The following is a 15,069-nucleotide window of genomic DNA, read 5'->3' on the forward strand; positions in this document are numbered from 1 at the left end:
TTGGTGCGATTTAAATGTCTCAGTTCGAAGACAGATGCTATTATTTTGTGAAAATATAATGGGCTGGCTTTTGGAAAGCCTTTATGATATATCTTGGGTTTTTTTTTCAGTACAGAAAACATTATGATTGCAAAATCCTTGGGCTGCAGTTGAAAGTTCCTGCAAGAACTTTCAAAATAAGCACACCTGGAATTCAGGATTTTGACCAGGGGAAGGTCATAGTCATGTGATTTGTAGAACTTGAACTAATCACTGGTCCTGGGAGAGGAAAAGAGGTTTATTTGATTATTTAGAGAATTAAGTGAAGAGTCCTGCTTGTCAGGACAAGGATTGTCTGCATTGATATTCTTGATAAAGAATTTGACTATATGTAATAACACGTGTTGGAATTCAGTTGCTTCCCAATGGTTGAGAAACTTTTCAGTTATCACTTACTTGTTTGCGTATGGAAACGGTTGTTTCCGTGGTAGTTATTTAGTGGAAAGTTGACTGAATTATGGAATCAGGTCCTTTTATTTTGATGTTAAACACAATTAAATGCCTTAAATGACTTCTCTGAAGAAGAATTCTTTCTAAATAAATTGTTGAATGGAGGTCAAGGTGAAACATTATTGCCATTTATAACATGAGGTGTCAGCTGATTTTCTCATGACACTGTGTAGAGCCTACTTTCCTAAAGTGTACAGCATGTTGTGGAAACACACTTTCAGTCCTTGTTTCAGTGGCTTAGCTTCTGCTGCTTATAGTGTTAGGAAGAGGAATCATGACCTGGTGTCGGTCATCTCAGCCGTTTGATTGCTCCTGATCTGCATTATAGTTTATGCATTAATGGTGATGGTTTACCTCTGTTATATGTGTCTTCTCTTTGGGTATTCTCTGACTTGGAGTGGTTCAAATAAGTATCTTCTCTGGGTTAATTATCCCCAGGCTGATGGATAAATAGCTTTTACAACTGGATGATATTCCCTTGTGTTTAATGCCTTAGCATTGTAGCATTGTTTTAACAACAAGGTATGGCACACAGATTGGGGGCTTCTCTTTAGTGCAGTGAAGCACCAGGTAGCAATCCAACTTTAATTTTCTGCCTGTTAATTCAAATACGGGGATTAGATCATTCTTGAAATTCACTTAAGGTAATGTGCAAATCGGCTAAACTGATTCTAGGCGTTAGCTTTCATTCTTAGAAGCCAGAGTGGAAATTACTTCAGTTTAATTTATTTATGATCTGCTCTAATCAGAAATCTATGTTTTGTAATAAGATTACCAGTTCTTTCCACCATTATTTCGCAGTCCCTCTTGTCACAGTAATTTGTCTAATTTGAGTGGCTGTGACAAGAGAAAGTTAAAAGTATGTGAAGTCATTCCTCTCTGTTTCCCTGTACGGATTTATGTTCTCTTAATATTTTTTCCCCACTTCTCACATATAGAAAATGCAAAAATATATGAGCTCTGTTGCAAAGGTTGGGGGAAGGGACTGTGGGGTATCATGCATTACAAAAAGTTTGCTTTTCATGCTTCAAAAAATACTATAGGGATTTATTTTTTTAATTTTGTACTTTACCTTTTTCTTAGGAAGATTCTTTTGGTGTAGGCCCAGTCAGTGTTTTATACACTTTTGTCCCAATGCATTTTCAGGAGAGAAAAATGGGAAAATGTAATGTTCATTTGAAACAGAATTTTTAGCAATGGGGCTAAATTAGCATGGAATTTTTTTCTCAGCTCTTAAGTAGAAGAGCCTCATCCTTATGAAAGATGCTCTCCACTCTCTGCTTATCTGAAAAAGTTAGAAAGAATGTGTTGTTTTGCTGTTTATTTGTGTGAATCCATTTTTGCTACTGTTTTTCAAGCAATGAAAATTAAAAATCTTAAAAAATGAATTAAGTGTGGGTATTAGTTACATTAAAATGTGTTTCAGGGCTATTTGCTGTGAAATGGTCTCCTATTACCAGTCTGATTTTTCAAGATGGGAGTCCAGTAGCCGGTGCTGATTGTCTCAGTGCACAAGTGACAGAGCCTGGGTCTGCCTGTCAGGATGAGAGATTAGGGCATCACGTTCTCTGACCTACTCAGGGTGGATTTACCCAATGGCATACATGTCTCCTCCTACTAGAAAGCACCTAGGGAACCACTGTGTGCAACACACTGACAAAAGAACACAGAAGGTGGACATTGATTTCTTACCCACTCTACAGATGAGCACGTGTAAAAATGCTTCTCTGATTCTCTTTCTACCGTTTCTACAAATATGTGTAACCTTTGATGCTAAGAAAATATTGGGTGAGTAGTGTACCTAGCTTTCTGGAAGCTGTTTGATTGTGGTTATTTTCTTGGATTCTTTGACCGTCTCCTGATTTTTTCACCTCTGAATTCATAGATATTGTCTTCAAGAAGCACAGGCAGGATCTTCAGTTGAAAGATCTGAGTGATACTGATTTCTAAACATGGTATATATTGTGAAGGATGTTACTCAGTTTTCCCTGCAGCTTTTGAAACTTTGGCCAAACCTAGAAGAGCTGGGTTGGAAGCATTTTGGAGCAGCGTTGGACTTCTCCCTGATGGGCTGGATGGGGAAGGCATTACAGTGCTTCCCTGCTGGTGGGGTGTGTGCGTGTGTGTCTGTGTGTGCACCTGTGTGCATTTGTGTCCAACCTCCACAGGACAGCTAATGGCCCAGGCATTGTCTCATACTGGGAAACATGTAGGTAACCAGTCTATGCAACATTTGCTGGTAAATAAACCGAGGACATGGAAGTGGAGGGGAGAGAAGGACATTGACATGATATGCATTAACCTGGGAGTGGCCTTGGGAATGGTGATTAACTGTCAACAGGCACGTGGGATCTCACTGGGGAGATGACGATATTCTAAAATTGGATTGTGGGGATAGTTACACAGCTCAGCAAGTTGACTAAAACTCATTGAATTTTACACATGAAAATGGGCTTGGAGGAGCTGCTGCCTGACCTTCAACTCATATCTAAACCATCATAAACTATTCTGCTGCCTCCCAGCTCTGAAAGGAGGTCATGAACAGTGGTGAGAGGATGTCTTGACCTGCACAAAGTACAAAGCTGCCGGGAGGGTATAGCTCAGTGGTAGAGTCTTTGTTTAGCATGCACGAAGTCCTGGGTTCAAGCCCCAGTACCTTCAAAAAAACAATAAATAAATCAATAAATAAATCTATTTTCTGCCCCCTCCCCCAAATTTTTAAAACTTTTTTAAAAAAATTAAAAAAAAAACTGATCCTGAAATGCTCTGGCTTTGCGGCCAGAATCAGCCTGAAAGCCGTCATTTCAGACCTCCGGACCAGCAGTGTTCATAGCCCAGCGTGCGGTGCCGGTTAGAGCTGATACATGTATGTTCTCCCATGAAGCTCCTGAAAGATGTGAGAGATTATAGACTCACAGATTTCCCAACCCTTTTATTTACTTACTTTTTTAGCTTTTCTTGGATAATCTTTATTCTTGGCTCAGATTTTAAGTACTTTAGCACAAGCCCTGATGTTTGAGGCATCACCTTTATTCTCTCTAAGTCTGTTTCTTTGCTGAGGGCTTATGTCTTTGCTATCTAGCTAAAGTTCCAGCTGATCCACTTTGGGTCATAAGGCGGTTCCCTTAAGATGGTGGGCACAGGTTGTGATACACTTCGGTTTTAATCCAAAAGGGGATGGTGTTTTTTTACCTGATGGGAGTGTTCTGTTCTAAGGTCTCATGCATAACTTTCATGAGTCTTAATTTGGGGACTCTAAAGCCACCCCCCTTTCAAGGAATTGGCAGTCTACAGTGCTTTCTCCCTGATAAGGTATAAACTTTCTTGAAAGCCCATTGTATTTCTTGTGACAGTTTAAGTTCCTGATTTCCTGACACTGTAGGGGGTTGGAGTTCAAGTGTAGAAAGCTGGAAACTTTCCCTTTTTTCCCGAACAAAATCTGCATTCCAACATCCTAAGCTTAATTCTTTCCAGTTGTGTTACTATTCTTTCTCTTCCATTCTGTTTTTTTCAGTTTTTCTCATCCACAGGGTGTTCTCTCTTGTATTTGGAAAGGATGGTTTTTGACCTTCATCTATTTAAAAGTCATGTCCAGCAGATTCAGTTGGATTAGGTTCCATCATGAAGAAGCTTCCTAGAAATAGTAAGCTGAGTTTGGGCTTCTTTCATGGAACAGGAAACAAAAGGGTGTGGCTTTAAGGGTGCATCTCAAAAACCCAACCTTCTCTTGAGCTGGGGTAAAATGAAGCAGTTTGTTCAAAGGCCAAATGGAGTTGACTGATGAAGAATCAGCTTCTTTCAGCTGCTCTTTAATCATATTCAAGCTCAGAAATTGAAGTCACTGACAACACCATTTATAGGTGTGATGGTTGTTTATATAGCTTGGGAATATATAAAGCCAGACAACCAGGGAATCCTAGAATTCTTAGAGCTACAAAGGGCTTTGGCAATTTTCTGATCGAATACATTCATTTTACAAAGAAATACCCATGGCACAGAGAAATGAGGAGATTTGCTCAAGATTATACACCTAATAAATTGTCAGGCAGGAGTGTAACACAGTATTGTTTCGGTGAAAGATGGTCCAATTAGGAGAAAGCGTAACCTTTGTTTATTTACTTATTTATTTCTTTGCTTTTCTCTAACTTACTGTTTTTTTAAATTGAAGTATAGTTGGTTTACAACGTTGCATCAGTCTGGCGTACAACATATTGTTTCAGTCATACATATCTTTGTTTTCATATTCTTTTTCATTATAGGTTATTACAAGATATTGAATATAGTTCCCTATGCTACACAGAAGAAATTTATTTATCTATATTTTATATATAATAGTTAGTATCTGCAACTCTCAAACTCCCAATTTATCCCTTCCCACTCTTTTCCCCCGGTAACCATGTTTGTTTTCTATGCCTGTGAGTCTGTTTCTGTTTTGTAAATAAGTTCATTTGTGGGTGTTTTTTTGTTTTTGTTTTTTTAGATTCCACGTATGAGTGATATCATACGGTATTTTTCTTTCTGTTTCTGGCTTACTTCACTTAGAATGACATTCTCCAGGACCATTCATGTTGCTGCAAATGGCATTATTTTATTACTTTTATGGCTGAGTAGTATTCTGTTGTATAAATATACCACAGCTTCTTTATCCAATCATCTGTCGATGGACATATATGTTGCTTCCACTTCTTGGCTGTTGTAAATACTGCTGCTATGAACATTGAGGTGCATGTATCTTTTCAAATTTGAGTTCCCTCCTGATATAGAAAAAAGCATAACCTTAAAAAAAATCACTGTTGCCTTTGGAGCATGAAGCTGTTTGACTCTCTTTTGTCCATCTGCTGTCTAGCTGCCTAGTTTGAGCTGGTTGCAGAACTGAAGAAGGCTTTCAGAAGAGTCTGAGAAAGATGACTGAGCCCCAATTGATTAGCACTTCCAGAGGGAGGAGACAGTCTGCCTCAAATGGTAACAGGGTCTCCACCTACTTGGGTAGGTTGGTTTCTAGAGATGGAAACACTACCTTAAAGTCAGCTCATGATTATAAAATAATCTTTCAACAGATTCACATAACATTACTTTCTGAAATTGCTCATTTATTTAACTCGCTGATGGAAGTTCATTTTAAAATGTTTCATTTGAGCCCTGTGAAATGAGTTGATTTATGAAGAATTGTTGGTGATATTCTTTCCATGAACCCTAAAATCACCAGTTTATTTATACAGTCATGGGCTGTCATTTTTTTTCAGCGCCCAAATTAGACCAATTCTAAATAGAGCTATTTTGAAAATGTCCAGACATCTGGCTTTACTTTTATTCTCTTTGTCTTCTTTATGTTATCTTCTTTTTACTTCCCGAATATACTCGTCAAACAAAATTCACAGGAATCACTCAAGGAAGAGAAAGATGATGCTTTTAACTCAAGGTAGGTTCTGTTTCCCAAAAATTCTTTTCTGACTGTCCAAAAAATTCAACAAACATTGTTGGGACACTAATTTCAGGTTCTTACTCGTCCTTTCATGAGCACTATTACATTCAACTTTGTTTCATCTTCATACTTCTCTTGTGAAGTAAGCATAAATGTTTCCATTTGGCAGATGAAAACAGGGAGACTGGGGAAAAATTAGGGTGGCCCAAAGTCATGTTAAACTAGTAAGTGGCAAAGATGAGCTTTGAGCCCTGAGTTCTGTCTAAGATTTATACTTAATTGTTTTGTAAAATTGCCGTGCAAAACTACTGAGAGTTTCATACGAATCATTGTTATAAGTTTATATCAGAATGTATTTTGAAAGTCCTTAAGAGAAATACCTTTTCAAATATCAACTCATAATCGTGTCTAGATTGCTAGTTTTACACACGGAAACATGTATCGTCTTAGAAGTTGACTTCAAATCCTCATTTATGGAAAGCAAAAGTCAACACTCCAAGCTGCTTTTCTATTGCACTGTTGAAGGTTTAGTTTCTCAGTTACTGTAACTGCCCTAAAAGACTGCACCAGAGTTAGGGTTTGAAATTGATATGTAAGTTAATCATGATACAGGGTCTCTAGTGTATGTAAGAGAAAAGTGCTGAGTAGTGGTATTGCTTGTTTTCCCTTTAAACCTGGGCCGTGGAATTATTCTTTAGCTGGAAATGCAGACAAGTGGTAGATCTCAATCTCAGACCATGTGCCTTGGAAGACTGGAAATGGACCCTGAAGCAGTCTATTACAGTTGAATGAAATTCTGTCTTTGACACAAGAGCAAATGGAGTGATAACACAAGAAGAGGAATATAAAGAACTAGAGAAAGAAAATGACACTGAAGAAATCCCCTTAAGAATAGTTATAAAATGACATTTATCCAAATTGGACAGTGGGGTGGGGGACCTTATGGAGAGGGAGAGGTTCCAAAATCAGAAACGGCTTTTAGCTTTTACTCAGTGTATGAGGAAGGTGATAATTGATTAGTATAGAGGTTTGTTTTGCCTCTAAAAATTAAATTTTAAACTTCATCTCTGAAAACTTCAGGATCATTTAAGAATGCTTTGCAAGGCTTTAGCTTTTGAAGCTTAACGTGTTTTGGTAATTAAATTAGCAACTTACTGCTTCCTGATCAAGTTTCCTTTATTGTTGAAGCTACTGCTTAATTGTAAGTTAGGTGACTTTTGAAAAACTGCACCAATTACCTCTGGCGATTTGAGCATTTTATAGGTTCAATGTGCCCAATTTAATAAAGAAGTCGAATTTGAGTCTGAGGATTAGCTTAAGCAGAGAAAAGCTCATCAACTCAGTATCCACAAAATGGTTATGTAAGCCCAGAAATGTACACTGAAGTCATAAATACCATCCCAGACTCGAGAACTCAAGACTCAAGTTTAATTTCTTGAGGGAATTATCTTCCCAAATGAATTACCCAAAATGGCAAAAATGTCATTTAATAGTCTCAGAAGGAAATTAGGTTTCTGTGTGTGTGTGTGTGTGTGTGTGTGTGTGTATGTATGTGTGTGTATGTATGTGTGTATGTGTATGTGTGTTTAAGAATATCTTAAAGTAATACTTAACTGAGGCATCCAGAGTCTCTCAGTGCCTTTATGTAGAGTTGGGAGGGAGAAAATGTTAGATCTTCGATATTCTAATCCCACGTATCAAATTATTCTATGCTTGTTTCCCTCACCTATGTTTTGTCATTTGTAAAAAAAAAATACTTAATAAATAATTAGTACATTTCAGCTAATGGTTTATCTAAGTACAACTAAATGTATTTGTAATGGAGGCTTGGATCATTCTGAAGATATCTTATCAGTAATTTAACCAAATGGGAATTTTTATTAAAGGATGTCATTAATCTAGGTTAAATACACTTGTTTAGGCACTGTATAAAATGGGGCTACGAAATGTATGCTAGTCACAAACTGGTAGCACAGAGAATGAGCCCTACTCTTCTACCTGAAGAATTTTCAGAACTGACTTTGGGTTTAATTTAATGGATTGAAGTGGCCCATCCAGCCTGCCCCTCTCGAGTCTCCCTCATCCTCTAATGCCGTAAACAGTCATCCTTCGCGATATTGCTGTTAGCTGTTTAGCTCCCTGAAGAATCTGATTTTATGACAGGATCTGGTGCTTCCAGAACCTTGGCAATTACTGGGGGAAATAAACACTTGTGAAACAGTTAAATAGTAATTTGGGATGGTGTGGGATTGTGTCCCAGCTAGTGGTTTGAAGAGGTGCTATAGCTGGAGGAGTTGGGGAAAGCATCGTGGTAGCCTGGGGCTTGGCTTTTGCTGTGTGGTAGAAGGTGGAGGGTGGAGAGGAGGATACAGCATGGCGCCTAAGACTGCGAAGAGTTTGGAAAAATCCATTTGGACTCACTTGGGGAAAAGTGAAGTCTTCTAAACAGACCCTCCTCTGGCAACATTGAATAGGGTCGAAAAGTGCCTTAAAGACATCCAGTCTTTCACTAAAACGATTAGTTATGGAGGGGCCACACATTCCTTGTGCAAGGGTTTCCATGGATCCCATATAATTGAAGTTGTCAGGGACAAATAGGCTATCATTCCATAACACTGTGTACCCACCAACTTTCTTTGCGTTATTTGGAAGGTTTTACACTAAAGGACCAATTTCTGAGCTCATCTAAGGCAAAGAAGGAACATGGAGGAGGTTGGGAACCAACATTTTAGGACAAACATCTTGATACTGGGAAGGTTTGCTCGTTAGAGTCACGGACACAGTCCGACCTTAAAAATCAGGTTAGCATGTCTGTTTATTCCTCTTTGACTGGGAAATAACTTCCTGAGGATAAACTAACTTCCTCAGGAAGTCCCTGACTTCTCAAGGCTGTTAGACTGATTAACAAATAATGAGAGAAAAGCACTTGAGTTTTAAAGGACATTCCTTTACATCCTATATATTCCTGAAAAACATAGAAAATCCACATTATGGAGGGAATAATATACAAGTAATTTAGAAATTATTTGTGACCATTAAGATATGATTGAAGAATTGTTATAAAGAATGCAGTCTGTGGAAAGCACATAGTAACACAGTGAATAATTTTAAATATAACTAGGAAACTTTCTGCTGTTTATAACTGTGTCTGCCTTCCCAGGTGGGGTAGGCCCCTGGTTCGCTGAAGGGCTTTTGTTCTTCCAAATAACTGCATGTGTTTGAGTATGTGAGTTTCCTGATGTAGGGTTTAAAAAACTAGGTTTCTCTGTGCAGTAGAGAGATGCTGGGCTTCAAAGGAAGGAGACACAGAGGGAACCCAGAAGAGTGAAGAGGGAGATGGTGGAAAGCAGTGAGAGTGGAGCTGGTGAGATAGTCCAACAGCTGTGAGGTAGGGATGCCCAAAGTGATGCCTTCCTGGGTCCCTGAAGTCAGTCTTTACCAAACTCACCAAATGCGTGGAGGGAGTGGATTTCCTATAGAAATCAGCCAAGGGCTGACTTTTGAGACTGTTCACTTGCTTTCTTTGTAGTCACCTGACTTACACAGATGTAACTAAAGCTGACTTCTGAAGAATCCATCAATTAACACTCCTTGATTATTACACTGAGCACAAATTTATGTTTATCTTCTGTTGTATATAAAAGTGTTCTTTATGACTTGTTCTAACTTAGCAATTTATATTACCTTTTCTCTTTTGAATCTAATTATGGACTCACTTTGTTCTGATTATTAATAAGTATTATTCTCTTTTTGATGCTTGGCTTTTCACAACTTCTTCTGTGCAACACCTTTAGGCAGCTCCTTTGTCATTCTAGCACGTCCTTCCTGCTATGAAACCATCCTTGCTTTCTGGCCACAAAAGAATGTTCCTGATCCACTCTATTTTCTTTTTTCTGCCTAAGACACAGACTAAGTCATGTGCCTAAAGAGTCTGGGCCATTTTAGTGGAGAAAGATGTTCAAGACATAAATCTGGGAATCAAGCAAAGGGTTCCTGATGCTGTGGGCTCACTTTTAGGAAAATGAGAGCAGGAGTAAAAGTATTTTTTGAGGTAACAGTACACACTGATTTTACCGAATTATAACATTGTATATTATAAACTCTTGCACATTACATATATTCTTATAGTATGAAATTTCATTTGCTAGTAAGATTTTTCTATTACTCAGCAACCAAACTTATCACTTCTGTTGGGCCTTCCCCATTGGTTCTCCAAATAATGTACTCAGATGTTCATTCTCGGTAGCAGTGACAAGTGATGAGCTCCAGTTCAATCAAGATATCAACTGCGTAAGAATTTTGTATGTGCTTCAGTTCATACCTCCACATGTCATGTCCACACTAGCTTGAACTTCTTTGAGGAAAGAACAGTGTTTTCTCCAGCTTTGTATATCCCATGGCTACCATAGTACTTAACATATAATAAACATTTGATAAGTGTTTATTGGAAGGATGAATAGGTCGCTGTTGAAGATTTTAAGAAGGAATGGCCCTCTTGATTAACTTTCCAACTATCGTCATAAAGACTAAGACCACAAAAGCTTTGCAAAACCAATGTAATATTTGAGAAGAGTAGTTACTTTTTAGGAAAAAGAATAATGCTGTTGCTTAGGGAAACTTGAGGCATATCATGGGAATATTGGCCATAGGTTTGTTGTTAGTTTCCTTTTGTGTTAAAGGAGCAACACCTTTTAAAAGTAGAATAGACATATTGGCAGGAACATGGAAGAGAAGGTATTTCTAGTTTCTATGTTTTCATACGTTTTAACATTTTTAAACCAAAAGGTTGTTAAGTTGTCTAAATACGAGCTCTGTAAATAACCAGTTTCTCTCAGAAACTTTTTTACATTTTAGATCAGCAAATGAAATAAACTTAGAAATCTAGAATTCTAGGGCTATTCAGCAACCCTCCCTATCAATTTTAAGGGAAGAGGAAGATATGTTCTTTCCTGTCCACCAGTTTAATTTTATTAAATCCCTTTTTAATCTCTTTTAACCTCAATACAGTGAATTATTTCAATTCTTTATTCACTGACATCTCAAAGTACCAAATTAGGTCATGTGGTTCTTTAACTGGTGGAATTGGAGAAGTAAGTTTCATTTTATTGGCACAAAATATGGCTGAATTGGCCAGTATAAATGTGCTCATATTTTGGGGGATTCATGGACTTGTTATGAAGAAAATGTTAGAAAAACCATTCCTAAAAAATAAAATAATATTGTTCTTTCCTTTCTTCTCCCCAAAGAATTATCCTGGAACCAGCCTTGACCTCAGATTCTCTTTTGCAAACTGTGTTCTGTTTCTTGGATGCTAAGAAACTACAGAGTTCATGTGTTTTGTTTACCTGGATTGGAACTGATCAGGACGGAGATTGGGAGGTGAATTCATCCAATCACAGCGCTTTACAGAAAGCTGAGTTCTGGTTAATGGATGCAGTTGGTAAATGAAGTTGGGGGTTGAACTTTTCATTTAATCTGAATGAAAGGGGAAAAAACAACAAAAAAAATTGTATGATTTTGTAACTCCCCATGTATGTGTGACACAAGTTACTTAGCTTTAATTTACTTCTCTGTAAACCAGGAATCATACTAGTGTCCACTTTATGTGTTAGTTATGAGGATTACATTTAAAAATTATATACAGTGTGAGTCCCTGTGCATATTAGCTGGTTTAGTTTCATCAGCTTGATCACAGCCCCTTTATGTAAGTTCCATCTCCTGCCTTGTTCTGGGACTTTGTATGGAAAAGTCTCCCCTAAATGAATTCGACATAATTCTTCTGGAAATCCCAATAAGATTCGAATTTTGAAACTTGACCAAATTGTACTTTCTTTACCTAGAAGAATAAATCCAACATCTCTAAGTACCTACCATTTGTGGACAATGAAGTCACTTCAGTTACATCTGTATAACAGTATGGATGTTGAATTACTTATGTATGTTGAACTCATTTGTTAAATGAAATACATGTACATATGAGGATATCCCGGAAAAAACTGGAAACATGTAATGAAAGTAACATTTCCTTAGTGTCATGAAAATATATTATACATTTGCAGATATTTAAGAAGTGTGGTATGGTAGAGCCTGGTGTAATGGAACGGAGAGCTCAAGGGAGATTTAGTTCTATATGGCAATTTAGGGTCTGATAAAGATGGCATTAGAAATGGATAAGGACGCTAAGCCTTGTCAATACCTCCCAACAGGAATATCAACTTCTCATTTTTTAAAAAAAGAACATGGAGGACCTCACGTGTTCCTGATGCCAAAATATGCTTTTGATGGATGAAAGATTTAAATGTTCAAATTATATATAGATACATTGTTTTATGATCTTGAGGTAGAAGAACCTTTCCAATCATAGAAACAGAAGTTGTCATGAAGCTGAAGACTACCAGTGGGTGCCTGGGGTACTGCCTGCTGTATAGGGTAGAGAAATATCTTTATATTGTTAAAAATATCTCTCTTTCCAGTTCAACACAAGTTTCTTTTTTATTGCTCGACTTCTCAGTCCTTTTGATGTATTAGTCTTTGTTGTTAATCTTCACGTAGTATATTTTATTTCTCAAATGCCTTTTATCATACCTTGCAATCAGAAGTGCTGATGTATGTGAATCAAGAGCCTTAAAATATGTTTTCATGCTTCGACCTAGGAATTTCACACTAGGAAATCTCCTTACAAATCTAAGTTTTATTTGTAGATATATGCTTCTTAACTTTTATAATATAAAAATGTTGGTGAAATATTTTATTGAGACATCTGTACGTCAACTTCCTGTTTAGCTCTTGAAAACATGTTAGCAAACAACATTTAATGTTGTGGGAAAATATTTATGAAAAATGAAGATTATGAAGCAGCATTTCTTTTTTTAAAAAAAGTTCTTATTTTTAATTGAAGTGTAGTCAATTTACAGTGTTAGTTTCAGGTGTACAGCAAAGAGATTCAGTTATACATACATACATATATATTTTTTCAGTTTGTTTTCCATTATGGCTCATTGCAAGAAATTGAATATAGTTCCCTGTGCTATACTGTGGGTCTTTGTTGTTTTTCTGTTTTATGTATTGTAATGTGAATCTTTTAATCCCAAACTCCTAATCTATCCCTCCCTCCCTCTTTTCTGAAACTACAGTTTGTTTTCTGTGTCTGTGAATCTCTTATGAAGGAACACTTCTTATGTGACCCCAGTTGTGCATAGGATTATATTTAAGGGGAAAAAGACTGAGGGGATATATTTCAAGCTGATATCAACGGTTATCACTGGGTCTTGGAATTGCAGATTGCGTGCTGTGTCATTTTATGTGAGGGACTTGAGAATCCATAATTTTTGTTATATGTGGAGGCTCCTGGAACCCATCTCCTGCAAATACCAAGGCATGACTGTAGTTTTCTTTTTCGTATTTTCCAGTATTGTCCAACTTTCCATGTTAAAGAGGCAATTTATAAAAAATTCACTGCTTCTTTTTTTAAGGGTGAAAATGACTCTTTGACCAGTTTATTTTGGAATTTTGTTGAATGTGACATGACTAAATATTCAGTTCTTTCATTTTTTTTTTCACTGTTGGTTAAGATTTTTGGTAAAGCGTGGTTGTTAAGGGTCAACCTTGCTATTTTTCATCCTTGATACTCAAATATGCGTTCAGCACCCGTCTATGCAGCCATCATTTACTTTCACTTTTTAAATAGTCAGTTTTAAAACTTTTTTATTCTTAAAATTTTTTTTCCATTAGTTGAACACAATTCTAACACAATTTGTCTTCTTTATGTATATTTACAATCTAAGGTTCCAATACATTACATATATTCTACTTTATTCTGTATTCATTTACATTGACTATTTACTGAATGCCAAGTATTATGCATGCAGAATTCCTTGATGAGCCAAATAGACCTGACCTTCTGGAACTTTTCATCTTGTAGGGACAGAGATATTATATAATCTCAGAAATAAATTACATGCTGAGAATGTATTCTTCAGTACATGCCTGGAAGTAAAACTGTGAGTCCAGGTCTGAATGATGAACAGGATAAAGCAAGGTAAACATTTGTGTGAACACAGTTATATGGGGGGTTGTGATGGCAGGGGAACGTTGTGTTCTGGTTGTCAGTTATTATGTAGCAGATTACCCTCAAACTAAATGCATTAGTTTCCTGTTGCTACGGTAACAACTCACTACTAATTTAGTAGCTTAAGACAACACAAACTTATAGTCCTGGGGGGTCTCAAAGCCCCATGTTGAGTTTCAGAGGACTGAAGTCAAGATGTTAGCAGGCCCATGTTTCTTCCCAAGGCTCTAGGGGAGAATCCATTCCTTGCTTTTCCCTGCTTGGTTCATGGTCTCTTCCTTCATCTTCAAAACCAGCAGCATCTTCTGATCTCTCTCTGTGTCTCTCTCTGACTCTGATCCTTCTGCTTCCCTCCTATAAGGACCTTTGTGATGACTTTTTGCCCATCTGGATAATCCAGGATTATATCCCCACCTCTCAATCTTCATCACATCAGCAAAGTCCCTTTTACCATAGAAAGTAACTTGATGTTCAAGGTTCTGGGAATTAGGATGTGGACATCTTTGGGAAAGCCATTATTCTGCTTTTATATTTAGTTACTTAAAACAACAACCATTGTGTTATATTCCATGTTTTATTTTCAATCAGACATTTGGATAGGGCTTGTCTATAATTCTTTGGTTCCCTGTGACATGAACTGAAGTCACTGGTGGTATTCCGCTGGTGAATAAGCTGGTCTGGGAGGTTAACGGTATGTGCCTGAACCTTGCCTGGAGTGCCTAGACTGTCAGTTGGAGAGCCTACAGGTGACCTCTCTAGCAGGATGGTTTCAGGGTAACCAGACTTCTTATATGGTTGTTCAAGGTTCCAGAAAGAGTCTTTCAAGAGACAGAAAGTGGAAGCTTCCAGTTTCTGAAATTCTGGGTTCAGATATTGGCACAGCATTGCTTCTACCATATTCTGTAAGTCACAGTGATCCCAGAGCCACCTGGATTTAAAGGTAGGGGCACTGAGTCTACCACTCCATGGGATGAATGTTGATGTGTTTGCAGCCAATTTTAATCTGTAGGGTGGACAGGTGCTGCTGCATGATTCTACGATGAGGGACTAACCTGTGGGAAGGTCTTGGACCTAGAGGAAGCTTAGAGCT

General features: G+C 37.5%; 1 protein-coding gene across 1 annotated transcript in view; it reads left to right on the forward strand.

Annotated features, from left to right (window-relative positions):
* The window catches only part of FBXL7 (F-box and leucine rich repeat protein 7), a 385,298-nt gene that overhangs the window by 100,878 nt on the left and 269,351 nt on the right, over positions 1–15,069 (forward strand). The gene's annotated exons all lie outside the window — the stretch shown is intronic.

This window comes from Camelus ferus, chromosome 3 (genome assembly GCF_009834535.1).
Source record: "Camelus ferus isolate YT-003-E chromosome 3, BCGSAC_Cfer_1.0, whole genome shotgun sequence".
In the NCBI taxonomy this organism is placed as follows: Eukaryota; Metazoa; Chordata; class Mammalia; order Artiodactyla; family Camelidae; genus Camelus; species Camelus ferus.